Genomic DNA, 19575 nt, shown 5'->3' with positions numbered 1-19575 from the left:
CCTTTGGCGGTTTTCCCGAATAGGGGGCTCAGGGAGGCCCGCAGCCAAGCAGCGGCCAATATCCGGTGCACCACCAGCGGCGGTACAACCCGCCAGGAGCCTTTCAGCAGCCGCCCCCACGGGGGGCTCCGCAGGGTCAGGATGACAATGGAGGATTCCGCAATAATCCCAAACAATTAAGCAATGGGCAGTATCACGTTTTCACCACCAATGCTTGCAGACGTGATAAGAAGGCAAGTCACCGGGCGTACAGTGTCTGAGCCGACGCTTCCCAGGTACCTCCACTGGTCTGAATAGACCATATCGTGGAGTAGGGAGGATCACCCGCCAAGAGTTGACAATCCTGGCGATTTAGCGTTGGTCGTGGCTCCCCAAGTTGGGGGCTACACCCTGTCCAAAGTGCTAATGGATGGTGGCAGCAGCATTAATATCTTGTATTTTGACACTTTCCAACGGATGAACCTATTGGAAAAGGACCTCATGCCTTCAACCACGGTTTTCCACGGAATCGTCACGGGCAAGTCGGCGTACCCCATAGGCTGAGTCAGACTCACAGTGGCGTTTGGAACGGCGCAGAATTATAGGTCCGAGTCACTGATATCGAGGTGGTCAAATTGAAAAGCCCCTACCATGCGTTATTTGGGCTTATGCCCGTTTCATGGCTCGCCCGTGCTATGTTTACCTTAAGCTCAAGATGCCCGGTCCTAAGGGACCCATCACGGTTGATGGGGATAGAAGGATTGCAAAGGAATGTGAAGAAGGGGACGCGGCTTATGCGGAAGTCGCCTGCGCTGTAGAGGAGCTCAAACACCATCGGGCCAATGTTGACCCGGCGGACATGTCACCCCTAAAGAAGCCAACGACAGATGCTGAGTCGCCCCTCAAGTTCAAACCAACGGATGACACTAAAACAATCGATTTCGTTCCCGACGATTCATCCAAGCAGTTTACCATCGGGACGGGTCTGGATCCCAAATAGGAAAGCGCGATCATCGAATTCATCCGTGAGAATCGGGACATCTTCGCATGGAAACCTTGTGACATGCCTGGTGTGCCGAGAGAATTCGCTGAGCACCATCTTAATGTTGACCCAAAGGAAAAACCCATCCAGCAGTATCTTCGCAGGTTTAACGAGGAGCGACGCAAGGCGATCGGGGAAGAGGTCGCCCGTCTCTTAGCCGCCGGATTCATCGTGGAAGTTTTCCACCCCAACTGGCTGTTTAACCCGGTTTTAGTACTCAAGAAGAACGGTACCTTCCGTATGTGCATTGATTACACAGACCTCAACAGAGCTTGTCCGAAAGATCCTTTCGCTCTTCCCCGCATCGACCAGATCATTGACTCGGTGGCAGGATGCGAACGATTGTGCTTTTTGGACGCCTACTCAGGATATCACCAGATCAAGATAGCCGTGGAGGATCAAGAGAAAACAACTTTTATAACCCCCTTTGGGGCTTTTGCTATGTGTCCATGCCTTTTGGACTCAAGAGTGCGGGGGCGACTTATCAGTGCTGCATTCAGAATTGCCTCCGCAGCCAAATCGATCACAACGTCCACGCCTATGTCGACGATATTGTGATCAAAACTCGCCAGGGGAGACGCTACTGGAGGATCTCAAGGAAACTTTCAATAATCTGCGGGTATATCAGATGAAGCTGAATCCCACCAAGTGTGTTTTTGGTGTTCCTGCAGGGAAATTGTTGGGCTTCCTGGTGTCTAAGCGTGGCATTGAAGCTAACCCGGACAAAATCGAAGCAGTTACATCCCTTGGAAAGCCGGCAAACGTTAATCAAGTTCAACGACTGGCGGGTCGCATTGCGGCTCTAAGTCGCTTCGTAAGTCGCCTGGGTGAAAAGGCGATTCCTCTTTATCAGTTACTAAAGAAATCTGACTAGTTTGTTTGGACGAATGAGGCAGACGAGGCACTCGAAGCCTTGAAACGACAATTGGTTAACCCGCCGGTCCTGGCCGCCCCGACTGAGAAAGAGCCCATGCTTCTGTATGTTGCGGCAAACTCCAAAGCAGTAAGTGTGGCAGTGGTCGTTGAAAGAAAGGAGGAAGGGAAGGAGTATCCAGTGCAACGCCCGGTGTATTTTATCAGCGAAGTGCTAACCCTTTCCAAGAAACGGTACCCACATTGGCAGAAGTTAGTGTATGGGGTGTTTATGGCGAGTCGGAAACTTAAACATTATTTCCAAGAACACCCCATCACAGTGGTTAGCTCTGCCCCCCTTGGGGACATCATCCAGAATCGGGAGGCAACAGGGCGGATTGCCAAGTGGGCGATTGAACTTGGGTCGCACCACGTACGATACACCCCCCGCACAGCCATCAAGTCTCAGGCCTTAGTTGATTTCGTCAATGATTGGACGGAGTTGCAGGCTCCGGAGGACATGCCTGATCTTACATACTGGACTATTTATTTTGATGGATCGAGACAGCTGGAAGGCTCGGGGGCTGGTGTGGTATTGGTATCCCCTCAAGGAGATAAATTCTGTTATGTCCTCCGACTCATGTTTCCGTGCACTAACAATGCTGAGGAATACGAAGCTTTGCTTCACGGCTTGCGACTCGCCAAGGAGATGAATCTAACACGAGTCAGATGTTTTGGCGACTCTGATTTGGTGGCGCAGCAAGTTTCAGGTACCTGGGATTCTCGGGACCCCATGATGGCGGCTTACAGAAGAGCTGTGTCTGACGTGGCGGGTCATTTTCGTGGTTATCAGGTTGACCACATTGATCGGCGCCTCAACGAGGCGGCTGACGCCCTTTCACGTCTTGGTTCCCAGCAAAGGCCAGTTCCTCCCAATGTTTTTCTGGATATTTTGCATAAACCGTCCGTGAGTTTACCATCGGAGGAGGAGTTGGCAATACTAGATCCCGAGTCTCAGCTCGTGGCGGCTCTCCACATCACGCCAGATTGGGTTCTTCCCTATCTGGCTTATCTAGCCCGAGGCGAGTTACCAACAGACGAAGTTTCGGCCCGTCAAATCGTTCGGCGCAGCAAATCCATGGTGATCATCAATGGCGAGTTGTATAAGCGAAGCGCCTCTGGAGTTTTTCAACGATGTGTTTCCTCCGAAGAAGGATGCATAATCTTAAATGACATTAATTCCGGAGACTGTTGGCATCATGCCGGGTCACGCTCTTTGGTGTCGAAAGCATTCCGTCATGGTTTCTTTTGGTTGACGGCTCAAGAACTAAGAATGATTCCCATCACTTGGCCTTTTGCGGTCTGGGGGTTAGACATGGTCGGCCCCTTTAAAATGTCATCCAACAGGAAAACCCATTTGCTGATGGCGGTTGATAAGTTCACCAAGTGGGTTGAGGCAGAACCTATTGGAACTTGCGATGCGGAGACAGCGGTCAAGTTCTTGAAGAAGCTGATCTTCCGGTTTGGATATCCACACAATATCATTACTGATAATGGTACTAACCTGTCACAAGGGGCGATGCAGAAGTTTTGCCGTCGAGAGCATATCCGGCTTGATGTTTCTGCGGTTGCTCACCCACAATCTAATGGGTAGGCGGAACGGGCGAATCAGGAGGTCTTATGAGGAATTAAGCCCTAACTCATGGTTCCCCTGGAGAAAACCCCAGGATGTTGGGTCGAAGAATTACCTTCAGTACTGTGGTGTATCCGGACCACCCCGAACCGGTCCATGGGTTTTACCCCTTTCTTTTTGGTCTACGGAGCAGAAGCCGTTCTTCCTACTGACATAAGGCATGACTCGCCTAGAGTCGCCGCATATGTGGAGCAAGACAATGGGCTGGCGCGTCAAGACTCCTTGGACGCCCTAGAGGAAGCACGTGACTTGGCTGCGGCCCGTTCGGCCATCTATCAGTAGGATCTACGGCGTTATCACAACCACCGGGTTAAGGGCCGGACCTTTCAGGAAGGCGACTTAGTTCTTCGGTTGATACAAGATCGTGCTGGCATACATAAGTTGTCACCACCATGGGAAGGACCGTTCGTCGTGAGCAAGAATCTTCGCAACGGCTCTTATTATCTGGTGGATCTCCGGCCTAACCGGCCGACCACGGAGGCTGAGTCAACTCGCCCCTGGAATATTGCACACTTGCGGCCTTATTACACTTGAGCTCTTCAACTCTGCATTTTGTAAGTTTTTCAGTTTCATTATGAAGTAATAAAATTAAAATGCTTCCTCACTTGGGGGCTTCCTCATTGAGATCAATTTTGTCATCCTGTTGCGTCCTTATGAGCCGACAGAATTATTATCTTAGGGTGGCGCTTGAGTTTTCTGACTCGCCCCATCCTGTCGCGACCTTATGAGCCGACGAAACCATCATCTAGGTTGTGCGCTTGAGCTTTCTGACTCGCCCCATCCTATCACGACCTTATGAGTCGACGAAATCATCTAGGGTGTGCGCTTGAGCTTTCTGACTCGCCCCATCCTGTCGCAACCTTATGAGCTGACGAAATCATTTAGGGTGTGCGATTGAGCTTTCTGACTCGCCCCATCCTGTCGCGATCTTATGAGCCGACGAAATCATTTAGGGTGTGCGCTTGAGCTTTCTGACCCGCCCATCCTGTCGCGACCTTATGAGCCGACGAAACCATCATTTAGGGTGCGCGCTTGAGCTTTCTGACTCGCCCCATCCTGTCGCGACCTTATGAGCCGACGAAACCATCATTTAGGGTGTGCGCTTGAGCTTTCTGACTCGCCCCATCCTGTCGCGACCTTATGAGCCGACGAAACCATCATCTAGGGTGTGCGCTTGAGCTTTTTGACTCGCCCCATCCTGTCGCGACCTTATGAGCTGACGAAACCATCATCTAGGGTGCGCGCTTGAGCTTTCTGTCTCGCCCCATCCTGTCGCGACCTTATGAGCCGACGAAACCATCATTTAGGGTGCGCGCTTGAGCTTTCTGACTCGCCCCATCCTATCGCGACCTTATGAGCCGACGAAACCATCATCTAGGGTGGCGCTTGAGTTTTCTGACTCGCCCCATCCTGTCGCGACCTTATGAGCCGACGAAATTGCTATTTTTTATTTTCCTTCCTGGCACTACCAAAAGGTTTTCCAAACCTTTTTTTCTGATTTATCTTGAAAATATTTGTTATCATTTACTATTTATTTGATTTCATATATGTTTTTCAAGCTTAAAACAGGTTCATGGTCAAAATCACTTCATCCATGGCGGATTAAGCATTATAAAGAATTTTCAAACGGCGGATCCAGTATTTCAAATCGCCTTAAGGGCGACATAAGGATTCTTTCGTAAGTATCACAAAAGCAGTACCGATTCATAAAGGAGACCTATTACATGGCTCTTAGGGCCAAATCAATGAAGTTTATTCTGCTCGCGCCCTTGGATCGTTTTGCTGCGAGCTTTGGCCGACCTCAATTTGCAAGTCGCCCAGTACCCAGTTACACTTGGCCAGAGCCGCGAAGTCGTCTTCATCGGTCAGGATTGATGAAAGATCTGCGTCCAAGTCAAAAGGGTTCTTGGGTCACCGTGGAGTTAAGCTGGTCGTCACAAAGGTTGGCGGGTTGACCTTCTTGTTCTTGCTATCATAAGCAGCCTGATACTTTGATAAGTCCAGACTTGCAGCAAGTTGAGTCGCCGCCAGCCGGGAGTCCTTGACGACACGCTGATAGTTCTCTTCAACGAATTCTGACCCGTCATCCTTGAGTTGAGGAAAGCCCGCCGCTACTTCTTCCGGGTTGATCTCTGAAGCATACGCTAAGCAGCGACTTAATGTTGTCAGCACTCCCTTCCGGGCGGCTGACCAAGTTAACTTGCCAATCTAGGGAGGAAGCAGGGATAGGCAGCCAAGCATCTTCTTTATGGAGGTTATAGGCTCCTTGGCGCCCATCACTGCTTTCATAGTTAGTACACTGCCGGTATACAGCTGTTCGGTGAGCGTGTAAATCGCCTTCAGCATCAGCACGCAATCATCTTGAAGGTTGGCGGCTCTCGGACCTACGCAAGGGGTAATGATAATCAGCGACTCAGGAAAAGAGTTATTGGTTTAACAAAGATCAAAATTTCGAGTATTTTACCAAAGACGGCTTGCGCCATGTTTGAGATATGACGTTTCAAGCCAGATAGCTCTTGTTGCACAGTAGCCAGCTTGGCTTCAGCTTTCTCTGCTCTTTTTGTTGCAGCATCTTGGTCAGCTTGAGCCCTTTTTAAATCGGCTTTTAGTTTTTCCATCTCAGCTAAGACCAGTTGATACTTCTCCTCCGACTTGGTTCGGGCATCTTGCTGATCAGATAAGTTTTTCTTCAAGTCGCCAAGTGCTGATTCAGTCTGAATAAGAGTTTCCTGTTGAAATGCACGATAAAGGGCAAGTCTCAGAACTATTGCAAGCAATATCCCTCACACTTGGGGGCTAATGTATAATTTTTTTCCAGACAAAATTATACAACATCAAGACCCGGCTCATCTTTTTACTAATGACCCGGCCCTTGGGGGTCACTGGTCGAAAGTTTTTCTAAGTTATCAAGACCCGGCTCATCTTTTTACTGATGACCCGGCCCTTGGGGGTTACTGGTCAAAAGTTTTTCTAAGTTATCAAGACCCGGTTCATCTTTTTACTGATGACCCGGCCCTTGGGGGTTAATGGGAATAATATAATATATAACAAAGCTTACCTCATGTTTATTTTTTAGCATCTGAAGCAGGCTTTTCTCCATCTCATAACTCGCCTCCAGGCGACTTGCAAAACCAGAGCAAAGTTCTTTGAATTCCAGATGTTCATATTCAGAAAGCTTAGCCTTGGAGAGTCCAGACTCAGGAATGGTTTGAGAGGATGATGGCACATGCTTTGACAAAACCGTTGTGGCCGGTTTAGAGAAGCCGGTACCAGTGATAATTACAGCGTCCGGGTCTTCTGCTGTTGTCAATGGACTTGGCGGTTTGGGGGCATCCATTGTTTCCTGGGGCGAGCTAGGAATATCCATTTGATCCTCAGGCTCGTCTTGATCCGGGTTATCTTGGATCGGCGCTGACTCTTTGATGGGCTCTGAGATTATGACAGGAGTTGACCCGCTGGTCTTCCTCTTCTTCGCCTGTGCTCTAAAAGAGGGGAGAGGCGCGTTAAAGGACCGAAAATTTATCACCCTCAGATTCAAAGTAAAATTATCAAAGGACTTACCCAGGGACACGAACCATTGGCGGAAGTGTCGACATTACTGAGTCGCCAGATGTAGGAGGAGAATTCTGCAAGAATTATTCGTCAAAGATATAGGCGGGTTACAGATGCGATCCAAAGAAACATGAAGAAGTGTTATTCATGGGTACCTCATTTGGTTTCCTCTTGTTCTTTGCTGGTAAGCCGGACACCAGATCATCGCAATGACTTCGGGTTTTCCGATTTGAAGTATGTTGTGCTTTCTTCAGAAGAAAATTTGGGTCCAAACAAGCATTTGGATGTGAGAAGGGAACTTCCCACAAATTCGCCTGGCCGGCTTAGGTGGAGAAGGAGATGAATCGGAGGAAACAGAAATTACCTCTACAGAATCCTCCTGGCTTTTGTTGTCTTCATTCTATTCAAGAGAGGCAAAGACATAAATACAAAGTTAACAGTAGCGGATGGCGAGTGAAAAGAGGATAGGTTTTTACCTCTGAAGGTGCGTCGCCGACTTGAGATTCATCGGCTTCGGATGGCTCGGCCACAACAGCTTTGCCCTTGCCCTTGGTTTTCTTTGGGGGCGGCTTAGCTTGCTTCATGGCTGGCCTTTTGGGTTTCTTGGACCAAAATTTATCACCTTTCTGGAATGGCATATGTTATAGAAGGCCACAATTTGAGTGAAACATAAGAAGTAAAGACAAAAGGCGGGTTAAAATTGCTTACCTTGGGCGCCGGATTAATTTTGCAGAAGGGTTTGAGGCCGATTTGGCCGCATTTTCCCGCAGGCTCGCCGGTCAGTTTCTTGATGATGGTGACAATATCCTTTTCCGTTAAAGCCGTGTGGAAATAACATTAAGGATGATCTAAGGTGCCATCAAATTCGCACATTAACCCGTCCCGGCGACTCAAAGGGAGGATGCGCCATTCGACCCAGCAGCGGAACAAGTCGACCCCACTTGAAATTCGTTGGAAGGCGATCTTCCCTATAGCCCAGAAGCTTGTTTTTGCATGCAGGCGAGGTCTCTTGACAATAGAACCAAGACTCGCCCCAGCCTTTGGGATGGCTTGGCATGGCGAGTGAGGGAAACGGGCTATCCCTGGGGCGCTGAACATTTACATCGCCAAGTTCCAGGCTGGGCCATTGTGAAATTCCGTTTGGCGATTTAAGTGAAAAAAGTACCAGAATAAGGGAACTAAGGGTTCCATTCGCAGGTAAGCCTCACAGAACACTTGGAACTGGCATAGGTTACTTATCGAATTAGGTCCCAGATCATGGAGCCGGACGTTCATGAAAGCCATGGCGTCTCTAAGGAACTTTGATCCGGGCGGCTTAAAACCTCGCTCAAGGTGTTCGACAAAAATGACTATCTCCCCTTCTTTGGGGTTGGGGAGATCCTCTCCGAACCCGGTACGCCAACCGATAACATCCTGAGGGTCCAAATTGCCCGTTTTCACATAATCTGCTAGTATGGTATCGTTGACTTTGGTAGGGAGCCAGTCACTTTTGAAGACGGTGCCCATGCTACAAAGGAGTAAAGTACGGGTGAGTTTACACGCTTGAACACCTACCGTAAGAGGTGAAATAAGTTCATTTGACTCGCCAAGTAATTTGTTCATGGACTGAGGAAAAATCTTGACCCGCCATATAAAGATCCGGGTCGGGTTGCTATGGCAACTTATGAAGTTTGGCTACTCACGAGAGTTGTGTCTTAAAGCATCGGAGACATTTGTTCAAAATGCTGAAGTGGGAAGACTACAAACAGCTTTTACGCAATGAGCGGTAAACTATGGATCTACTGGACAGCCGAAAATACATGAGGAAAATGACTGGATACGACAACTTACTACCAGGATAAGATGATGTTGTTCGTTTGACGAAATATCGCTCTAAACACGCAAATCAAGGGCGGATAAGTGAAGGTATTTAGAGACATTAGCTATCTCGTCGTCATCAATACTAATCAATCAAGGATAGGTAACCGATATTCGTGAAGGCATCAAGAACATGGGAATGATGAAACTTCGAAAAGGGATGGGGATGTGCTCTTAAAAAAGCCGTGACCTAACCTGATGGGTTTGGCCGGAAGTGGTCGATGGCGACGAAGGCTTTTGGAGGAGCACGAAAGTCTCGGTCGGGCGCGGAGATGTCCGACGGCGACGAAGTGCGTGGCAATTGCGAGGTGGACGACGGCGATGAAATGGTCGATGGCGGCGAGCAGCTCGACCGCGGTAAGGTGCTTGACGGAGACAAGATCTGTGGGCGGCGCCAAAGCTTGCGGGCGACGACAGGAACTGTCGTCGGTGGGGAAGCTCTTGGAAGGCGATAAGGGTTCCTCACTGCGATAATGGGGAGGAGATTAACGAGACTGGTAGGTGGAATGCGCCAGTCCTGTCCCCCCCACCTATTTAACAGGGTAGGCGCTGGAATCGAGGCGCCGTGAGCGGGAACCGCCGAAGGATAAAAAGATTCGCTATAATGGCGCTCCGAAAATTTTGGGATAACAATACCAAAGGATCCGTTAGGATTACGTCAGTCTTCCCGGAATTCAAGGGACAAGAAGATGCCAACGAGAAATGGTTTGGCGATTTAAAGATCTTCCACGACAGATGGCGGGTTAAAGTTTCTGATGTATAAAGAAGGATAAAGAATGAATCGCCTTTAACCGAGCAAGAATATTGGCGTGAAGAGAATTCAAGTAAATCTGGGGCCTAATGTTGGGGATATTACCTGTTAATAACCCGCCCTAGTTGGGCCGGGTCACCGAATCAGGCGATTCATCTGAGCATGATTCGGGCCTTGGCCTGGCGAGGCCGAAAGTTGTGTGGCGGTTTACAATTTCCGGAAGGTCTCCAAGCTTTGGAAGATGGCGACTTGGAGATCATAGAGGACACGATTTGTAGGAAGGAAAGTACCCTTGTAAACCCTAGGGATTCGACCTGTATATAAAGGCGAGTCCCAGGGAAGCAGAGGGCAGGTTAGAAATCATCGAGTGCTAGGTTTGGCGAGTTACGCCCTCCTTGTAATCGAAACTACATCAATACAACTCAAAGCAGGACGTAGGCTTTTACCTCCTCACGAGGGGCCGAACCAGGGTAAATCGCCGTGTCTCTCCTGCTCAACCCCTTTGAGTCGCCACCAAGGTGCGATGGCTCCAGTACTAAGTCCTTTCACGAGGACATCTGCCGTGACAAAACCACAACAGTACCGGTTCTTGCTAAAAACTGAGACCTATTGTTGTGGGCCAGGAGCGAGGCACATTCGTCCCGGTTTGTGTCTGGAACCGGGACAAAAGGGGCCAGACGAACCGGGACCAATGGTCCACGAGGCTCGGCCGACGCCCTGGCCTCACGAACCGGGACCGATGCCCCCATGGATCCCGGTTCGTAAGTGAACCAGGACTAATGGGATTTCATCAGGTGGACCAAAGCCCTCTTTTCTACTAGTGGAACCATCTCAAAGGCCCAAGCTCCTCATCGAAATTGGGGCCATCCTCAAGAAGGATGACGTTGCTCTTGCAAGGTCTTTTCGGGGCCCGAGGAGGCAACACCTCCTCGGCCTCCTCTGGCACCGCCCTCTTCCTCGTTTTGGGAGAATCTTTCTCCTCCTCATCTTACTCGTCCTCCCCCTCATGGGTGGAGGAGCCACAGGTATCTCCGGACTTGGTATCTGGAGGACCCGTTGAACAGAGGCCTTTGCAGTTCTCCTTCTTCTTCTTCTCTCATGTCATGTACGATGCCACTACCAGCATTGCGGTTAGCAATGTCGATCTGGGTCCCTTGTGCAAGGGAGATGGGCCAGCTATCTTTTCGGCTTTGGCCAGCCAATACTATAGGGACACTAAAAGAAAGGATAAGACCCTTGATAAAAATTGACGCTTTAGGTGAATATATGCTCAGACATACCTGTAGTGGGTGGCTTTCGTCATCTAAGCCGACGTCTTCCTCCTTGGCCGGCCATTCCTGCTGAAGCTTGAACATCATCTGCCACAAATTTTCATGGGTAGTGAGGTAGATCTCCTCCATCACCCAGGGTCGTCGGGGTTGTAGTCCCACATCAGGGTGTCCCGATGCTGGTAGGGAAGGATGCGGCGATGGAGCATGACCTGAACCACATTAGTAATCTCGATTTTTTCCACCACCATCTACTTGATGCGCTTCTGCAACAACTTCACATCCGAGGTTGATCCACAGTCTAGGCCTTTTTAACCCACGAGCTTAGCCTCTCGAGGGGTCTGAATCTAAATTCAGCGGGCGACGACTAGTTCGCTTCTCATGGCTCTGTGATGTAAAACCACTCCTTTTACGAGCCCATGATGGTGTCAATCAAGGTACCCTCTGTCCACACCACGCGGCAGAGTTTGCTTATCACGGCTCCACCACATTTAGTGTGTTGACTGCTGACTGTCTTTGGCTTGACGTTGAAGGTCTTGAGCTAAAGGCCGAAGTGCGGATGAACCCGCAAGAAGGCCTCACAAACGGTACTAAAGGTGGAGATGTGCATGACGGAGTTCGGGGGAAGATCAAGAAAGTCTAACACGTAGTAGAACATCAGGCCCCTGACGAAGGGGTGGAGCAGGAAGCCCAATACCCAGATGAAGTGAGGACGAACACCACCTGCTCACTAGGCCGTGGTGTAGGCACCGCCTGGCCTGCTTCCGGAGCACAGTGGGCGATGTTATTCGAGAGGTAGCCGGGGCGCTTCAACTCCTAGATGCCCTCATCGAAAACGCACAAGACCTCCCACTTGCCTTAAGAGCCCGAGCCGGCCATGGCTGAGCTTGGAAGAGGACATATGGAAAGGGGTGGAAGATGAAATGGATCTAGGCACTCGAGCTTGGAGGACAGGGGAGTCGAGTTGGGAATGCCTGTGGTGGGCTTTGAGGACCTTTTTCCATTTTTGGGAGGCCGTAAAACCAAGGGTTCCCATTTACAGCGTCGCTGGGCCGGCAACTTCCTGAAACGACCGCGTCGTTGCACGCGCGTGGGTTAACCTAGGCCATTATTTGCATCCCCTTAAATGCGGAGAACGATCTCCTCGTCGATGAGACGTGCCCAAGGGAAAGTGGCCTCGAACCGCGGTTCGAGTTTTTTTGTAACTAATTATCACGACCTTTCGTCAGAAAGGCTGCTAGATAAGGGACTATTGACACCCGTGTTTTCAAATCCTTTGGATTAAAATGACGCCTCCTTTAAGGGCGTAAATGTCACGAGAGCGACCAAGTCGAAGCCAACCGAACATAAAGGGAACTCACCTTGTAAGCCGATTACTCTGGATATATGGAGCTGTGGAAGACCATACACATCAACATTGAAGGCCAGTTCGGGGCTACTGAGGGAGTCCAGGATTAAGGGGTCCTCGGACAGCCGACCCATTTCTTGTGGGCCAATCATTTGGGCCGTATCATTGAAGACCGGATTATATGACAACCTCGTGCTCACGAAGGAACGCTCCGAAGACCGGTGTGTACTCAAAGTTGAGAATACTAGATCGGCCCATCTGTCCCCGGCTAAGATCGGTAATATGTAACCCTAGGAACCCCCTTGTTTATATAAACCGGAGGTTCTCATTCGTATAGGCAAGTTGACTCATCTAGGGTTTAGCTGATTCGATCTAGAGGTAGATCAACTCAGTAATCATCATCCACATCAATATAATCAAGCATGACGTAGGGCTTTACCTCCTCAAGAGGGCCCAAACCTGGGTAAATATTGTCTCCCCCATCTCCTGCAATCCATCAAACCAAGGTCCATAGCTCGGGACCCCCAACTCGAGATCTTCCGGCTTTGACACCGACACTCATGCTCAATTTATTGCTAGAAGATGGGCATTATTAGATTCAAAATATGATAGAAGTATTTACAGAATTTAAGGGAGGTACAAGAAATAATGAGCCAGTGGCTCTATGTATAATATGTTCAAAATATGCCCTATAGGTAATAAGAAAGGGGTTATTATTATATTTCCTTGTTCAAAATAATCGTTTGTTATCCATGCTAGAATTGTATTGATTGGAAACTCAAATACATGTGTGGATACATAGACAACACACTGTCCCTAGTAAGCCTCTAATGAACTAGCTCGTTGATCAAAGATAGTCAAGGTTTCTTGGTCATATACATGAGTTGTCATTTGATAGCGGGATCACATCATTAGGAGAATGATGTGATGGACAAGACCCAGCGATGAACGAAGCATATGATTGTGTCAATTTATTGCTATTGCTTTCTACATGTCAAGTATTTGTTTCTATGACCATGAGATCGTGCAACTCACTTGCACCGGAGGAGTACCTTGTGTGTATCAAATGTCGCAACGTAATTGGGTGACTATAAAGGTGCTCTATAGGTATCTCCGAGGGTGTCTATTGAGTTGGCATAGATCAAGACTAGGATTTGTCACTCCATGTGATGGAGAGGTATCTCAGGGCCCACTTGGTAATACAACATCACAACAAGCTTGCAAGCAATGTGACTTAAGAGTTAGCCACGTGATCTTGTATTACAAAACGAATAAAGAGACTTGGTGGTAACGAGATTGAACTAGCTATGGAGATACCGGCGATCAAATCTCGGGCAAGTAACAAACCGATAGACAAAGGGAATAGTATACGAGATTGATTAAATCCTTGACATTGTGGTTCGACTGATAAAGATCTTCGTAGAATATGTTGGAGATAATATGGACATCCAGGTCCCACTATTGGTTATTGGCCGGAGAGTGTCTCGGTCATTATAATGCCCAAGAGGCGACCCTATCCTTATTTTGGCACGAGGGCCTCGACAGGGATAGAAGCGCATCTCGTCGTTTCGCAAGAATGGATATCATTACAAGTACATGTACTGAAGAGAAGAGTATATGGAATTGGCTTACACTCGCCACAAGCTACATCCGAGTCACATCAGTACAATACATAATCATCATGAAGAAGAGCAGGGTCCGACTACGGACGAAAACAAACGATAAAAGAACGACGTCCATACTTGCTATCCCAGGCTGCCGGCCTGGAACCCATCCTAGATCGACGAAGAGGAAGAAGAAGAAACTCCAAATGAACAATCATCGCACTCACGTCTTAATATCACTTTACCCGTACCTGCAACTGGTGTTGTAGTAATCTGTGAGCCACAGGGGACTGAACAATCTCATTTCCAAAGGTACCAAGACTAGCAAAGCTTAATAGGTGAGATATGGTTAAGTGGTGAGGCTGCAGCAAGCGACTAAGCATTTATATGAGGTGGCTAACTTACGAGTACAAGAATAAGAGGGGAATAGTCTACGCATAACGACATGAACTATTGATGATCAAATGAATGATCCTGAACACCTACTTACGTCAAACATAACCCCACCGCGTCCTCGATCGGAGAAGGAGCTCACAAAAGAGACAACCACAGTTATGCACACAGTTGGCAAGTTTTAATTAAGCTTACTTCAAGTTATCTAGAACCGAATGTTAAATAAAGTTTCCACGTTGCCACATAACCGCGGGCACGGCTTACTGAAAGATTTAACCCTGCAGGGGTGCTCCAACTAGTCCATCACAAACTACCACACGTTGCAACGGAATGACCTCGATCAGGGAAACCCGCGATCTCCTCGGATTCCTATTGGAAAAGCACAACCTCGAGTTAGCTCAAAGCATCCTCGGAATCCCTCGCACAAGACGCTCGATAAAGGTAAAACAAGTCCAGCAAGGCCGCCCGACGTGTCGACAATCCCTATAGGAGACGCGTATCTCGTTCTCAGGACACGACAGATGAGCACTACGTACGATGGCCGGATAGAAATCCCCCGAGTTGCCCCGGGTGGCCCCGCAAGTGGATCTGTTTTGGACGAGCACCATCAGCACTGACCCTCCCTGTATTATGTTGAATTACTCCTCGGGTAGCGCTAACTCCCTATGTTTTTCAGTATTAACAGAATTATTATGTGGGCAATTATAGTACCAATGTTTGGCCTTGCCAGACGAGCTTTATCCCAAAACGAGAATCTAGGGGGTCCCCATAACAACCCCAAGCATGTTAGGAGCGCTCATTTATGGAACATAACACCGGTAGCCGAAACTAAGGTGGCAAAGGTGGAACAAAACACCAGGCTACAAAGTCCGAGCCTTCCACCTTTTACCAAGTATATAGGTGCATTAAATTAATTAGAAATTATAGGGTGATATAGCAAGGAACCCATGTTATCACATGGAAGCAACTGCACCTGCAACTAGCAACGCTAACACATGGTTAAGCAAGCGGTAACATAGCCAATCAGTGGTTTGCTAGGTTGTGAACATATTGAAGGTTTTCATGGCAATGTTGAGAGGCTGATATTTAATAGGTGGTAGGCAACGAGACATAGCGACAGGAACGAACAACTAGCATGGCAATGATAGTAATGATATCTAGGGAAATGGTCATATTGCCTGAGATCCCGCTTGGAAGAAGAACGAATCCGAGAAGCAGACGGACCGATGTAGTCGAACGGGTCCTCACTTTCTGACACGCTTACGGAACTCTATCGAGACGAAGCAAATCGGAAACAAGAATCAACACACGATATTCACCATGCGATGCACAACACAAATGATGCATGAGCGGTTACATTTATGCACGGTATGACTTGGCAATTCACACAATCAAACACTACACATTAAGTGAAGTTCAATATGCAACGAGTTGCATATCGACGAAACTCCACCTTTAATTATTTAGTTCACTTCCGATTATTTACGCGGTAATATTAAATGTTGATTAAACATGGCAGGATGTGAAGCGTAATTAAACTACCTATCTAGGCATTTTAAAGGAGGTCGGAAACGACATATAGCATCTCCGAACTAACCCCATATGTTAAATTATAATTCTGTCGAGATCTGAACTAACACATTTTAATATTTGTTAAACAGCAAAATAAGATGGTTCACGTGATTCTACGCGTCATCCCAATCAATTAACACATGAAGAACATCTCCAACGGAGCTACGGTTCAAAAGATATGATCACCGCAAGATATGATGCCATGAATGCAATATGCATATGGATGACAGTCACAAACATTACAAACCAAGAAGCCAGCAACATAATATGATACTACATGAGATTCTAAGCAAGTTTCATGTAGGACACGATCAAAACGGAGCAACGTTTCAACAAATACAAGCTACACAAGAAATAGTCATAAACTGCCAAAAACAGCAACATGTCATTTTCTACACCCCAAAACAACAAGCTACATAATTCTAAAATGCTCAAACAAGACATGAGGTAGTAGAGGACAAGATGCACTACAACATACTACTAATAACATCTAGCATGGCAGCATGGAACTCTAGGAAAAGAACTCGTGAAATGGCATCTTGCGCACAGTTTCAGACTATAACGCCCAAGATGCGATCCTATCCTCAATTTGGCACGAGGGCCTCGTCAGGGTTAGAAACTCATCTCATCATTTCGCAAGAATGGATATCGTTACTAGTACATGTACTGAAAAGATGAGATATATGGAATTGGCTTACACTCGCCACAAGCTACATCAGAGTCACATCAGTACAATACATAAATATCATGAAGAGCAGGGTCTGACTACGGACGAAAACAAACGAGAAAAGAAGAACGACATCCATCCTTGCTATCCCAGGCTGCCGGCCTGGAACCCATCCTAGACCGATGAAGAAGAAGAAGAAGCAACTCCAAATGAACAATCAACGCGCTCGCTCAAATAATCTTTACCTGTACCTGCAACTGGTGTTGTAGTAATCTGTGAGCCACAGGGGACTCAACAATCTCATTTCCAAAGGTATCAAGACTAGCAAAGCTTAATAGGTGAGGTATGGTTAAGTGGTGAGGCTGCATCAAGCGACTAAGCATAATATGAGGTGGCTAACTTACGAGTACAAGAATAAAGAGGGGGATGATCTACGCATAACGAACGTGAGCTACTGATGATCAAATGAATGGTCCTGAACACCTAGTTACGTCAAACATAACCCCACCGTGTCCTCGATCGGAGAAGGAACTCATGAAAGAGACAGTCACGGTTACGCACTCAGTTGGCAAGTTTTAATTAAATTAACTTCAAGTTATCTAGAACTAGTGTTAAACAAAGTTTCCACGTTGCCACATAACCGCGGGCACGGCTTTCCAAAAGAATTAACCCTGTAGGGGTGCTCCAACTAATCCATCACAAATTACCACAAGCCGCATAGAAATCCTCGATCACGAAGCTCGCGATCTCGTGAGACTCCTTAGTGGAAAACCTCAACTCTGAGATTACCCAAAGCTTCACCGGAATCCCGATGCACAAGATATCTCCTCAAAGGTAAAACTAATCCAGCAAGGTCACCCGGTGTGTCAACGAACCCGATAGGAGCCGCGTATCATGTTCTCAGGACACACCGTCTATGCATAATGGACTGTAGCCAAACGCTCGAGTTGCCACGAGGTGGCACCGCCGACTGCTAGGTGGGTGGACCAACACTCATGCGAAGCACTAGCCCGGGGGTTGATTAATTATCCTCGGGGTCCGGAAAGTCCCTATGCAATTTTATTAGGTTATTAGGCAAATGTAAAACCAATGTTGGGCCTTGCGAGACCATGTTTAATCTAAAACAAATTATAAAGGGGGTCCCATAACAACCCCGATTGTGTTAGGAGCGCTCAATTATGGAACATAACACCTGTAGCCGAAACTAAGGGGGCAAAGGTGGAACAAAACACCAGGCTAGAAAGGCCAAGCCTTCCACCTTTTACCAAGTATATAGGTGCATTAAATTCAATAGCATTTAATAGGGTGATAAAACAAAGAACCCATGTTAACACATGGAAGCAACTGCACCTGCAACTAGCAACGCTAACACATGGTTAAGCAAGCGGTAACATAGCCAATCAGTGGTTTGCTAGGTTGTGAACAGGTTGAATGTTTTCATGGCAATGATGACGAGACACAGCGACAGAAACGATAATACTAGCATGGCAATGATAGTAATGGTATCTGGGGAAATGGTCATCTTGCCTGAGATCCCGCTTGGAAGAATAATGACTCCGTGAAGCAGACGAACCGACGTAGTCGAACGGGTCGTCACAATCGGACACGCTTGCGAAACTCTATCGAGACAAAGGAAACCAAAAACAAGCATCAACACAGATATTCACCACGGCACATGCAGTACAGATGCAATCCACATATGATGCATGAACGGTGAATACATGCAATACATGGCATGGCAATTCACGACAATCAAACACTACACATTAAATGAAGTTCAATATGCAACGAGGTGCATATTAACGAAACTCCACATACGGATTATTTAGTTCTATCTTGATTAGGTACACGACAATATTAAATGTTGTTAAACAGCAAAATAAATAGGTTCATGTGATTCTACGCATCGTTACATGCAATTTACACATAGAGAACATCTCCAACGGAGCTACGGTTCAAAAGATACGAGCACCGGAAGATATGATGGCATGAATGCAATATGTGTGCAACGACAGTCACAAGCATTTCAAAACATACAACCAGCAAGATAATGTGAAACTACACGAGATTCTAAGCAAGTTTCATATAGGACACGATCAAAACGGAGCAACGGTTCAACAACTACGAGCTAAACAAGAAATCACTACAATCTGCCAAAATCAGCCACATAGCATTTTCTACACCCCACAACTACGAGCTACACAAATCCAATATACTCAACCAAGGCATGAGACGATAGAGGGCAAGAATCACTACAACATACAACTAACAACATATAGCATGGAAGCATGGAACACTAGGAAAAGAAGTCACAAAATGAAATCTCACACACTGTTTTAGACTTAGTGAAAACCACAGTTTATGAAAGTGCAGTTTTCGATCTGAAGGCATATTGACAGCAGCAAAACCATAAGCTACAGGACTCCAAATGGCATGAAACTTCACATCATACTAGAGAATCCTGAAGTCTACAACTAACTCCATTGCATCAACCTCAAAAGAGCTATAGATCACCAGCTAAACGCAAGACAAGACAACAACAAAATATAACAGATTCCAGACTTACAAATATTTCAGCATCTCCAAAACAACACTATTTCCTAGCAAGTTGAGAGCAAACAAACCACACCTAAACATGGATTTCTATTGCAACCAAAAATACCAGTGGCTAGCCTACACATCCAAGGGCAAATCTCTAGTTGACAACTCCTTCATATCACGGACGGATTAAATCCCACAAAATAAACAAAAGGGCTTCACGGCAAAATATCCCGTGAACTAACTTGCTCAAAAGCTAAAACTAAATACGAAGTTAAATTCTATGGATTTTTCTACCCCGAAAACATATATAACATGAGGGGTTGCAAAATAAAAACAACGCCACACGTATATGTGGGAATATATCCTAAACGCGGTATAATAAACTAGCGACGGAATCCTACATGCAAAAATGCAAACAACTACTCTAACATTCTTGGCAAAGGGTCCATAAAAACA

This window comes from Hordeum vulgare, chromosome 6H, assembly GCF_904849725.1.
Source record: "Hordeum vulgare subsp. vulgare chromosome 6H, MorexV3_pseudomolecules_assembly, whole genome shotgun sequence".
Classification (NCBI taxonomy): Eukaryota; Viridiplantae; Streptophyta; class Magnoliopsida; order Poales; family Poaceae; genus Hordeum; species Hordeum vulgare.
Note: the sequence above shows the minus strand (reverse complement) of the source record.